General features: G+C 38.2%; 1 non-coding gene across 1 annotated transcript; it reads left to right on the plus strand.

Moving 5' to 3' along the window:
- Positions 1-809: 809 nt before the first annotated feature.
- On the plus strand, positions 810-916 carry LOC111728224. Its single transcript, XR_002775597.1, has one exon. It is a non-coding gene; the product is annotated as a U6 spliceosomal RNA (small nuclear RNA).
- The last annotated feature ends 358 nt before the right edge of the window (positions 917-1,274 follow it).

Below are 1,274 nucleotides of genomic sequence, written 5' to 3' on the forward strand. Positions count from 1 at the left end.
AAAAAAAAAAAAAAAAAAAAAAAACAGTTAAGAACAGGGACTCAGGGTTACTCTGTGGGATGTTGAGCAAATCATTCAACCTTGCTGAGTCCTACAAGTCTCCTGTAAAATGGAGATAATGATACCTACATCACAGGACTGGTGTAAAGATTAAATAGTTACTTGTAGAGTGTTTAGAACAGTTCCTGCCACAGAGTGAGAGCAATATGTTTGTGATGATACATGAAGCTATGGTTTCTTTAACATGATCCAGATTAAGGCAGTTTGTGTTTCAGACAATGACTCCAAGCCTCAGAAGGGGAAGAGAACATTTTGTTTGTAGTCATCAAGAAAGTTCTTGTTGGAGATTGTGACTTTAACTGGAACCAGAAGTACTGGTAGCATTTAGTTTTTAGTGAAGAAAAGGAAGATGTACAGGCTAAAGGAATAGCTTTGGGGAAGGGCAGCTGGGAATTTCCTGTCAAATCGGGGGAGAGGGGAGGGACCTGGTCTGAACTGCTGGCTGGGTAGTCTCTCTTTTTTATACAACAAAGAGGGTTGCACTAGATGTCTAAAGGAGATCCTTCTGGTGGCAAACATCCTCTTGTGATTCTTTGAAATAGGGAAGTCAGGGGATGAAACTGGTTGTGGTTGGGACACAATGAAAATGAGGTGATAGGGTCATCTAAAATAAAGCTCCAACAAGTTGGAAATGTGTAATTGAGGCTTTAGAAAGAGATCTGAATGGAAGATACTGGTTTGAGATATAAAGATGATTAAGGCTCACAATGCCAAAGGCAAGAGAAATAGACAAAGCCAGAGAAGTAAATGTGCTAGCTTCAGCAGCACATATACTAAAATTGGAAAAATACAGAGAATGTTAGCATGGCCCCTGTGTAAGGATGATAAGCAAATTCATGAAGCATTCCATATTTTGATCTAAAAATAGACCTGCCATTCAATCCTTCAATTACTCTATTAGGTATATCCAGAGGACCCAAAATCACTTTATAACAAAGATATTTGTACCAGAATGTTTATTGTAGCCCAATTCATAATTGCTAAGGCATGGAAGAAGCTCAAGTGCCCATCGATCCATAAATGGATTAATAAATTGTGGTATATGTACACCATGGAATATTATGCAGCCTTTAAAAAGATGGAGACTTTACCTCGTTCATGTTCACATGGATGGAGCTGGAACATATTCTTCTTAGCAAAGTTTCTCAAAAATGGAAGAAAAAGTATCCAATGTACTCAGCCCTGTATGAAACTAATTTATAAGCACCCACACT

Source organism: Otolemur garnettii, unplaced genomic scaffold (genome assembly GCF_000181295.1).
Source record: "Otolemur garnettii isolate 467f Iridium unplaced genomic scaffold, OtoGar3 scaffold00144, whole genome shotgun sequence".
NCBI classification, from domain to species: Eukaryota; Metazoa; Chordata; class Mammalia; order Primates; family Galagidae; genus Otolemur; species Otolemur garnettii.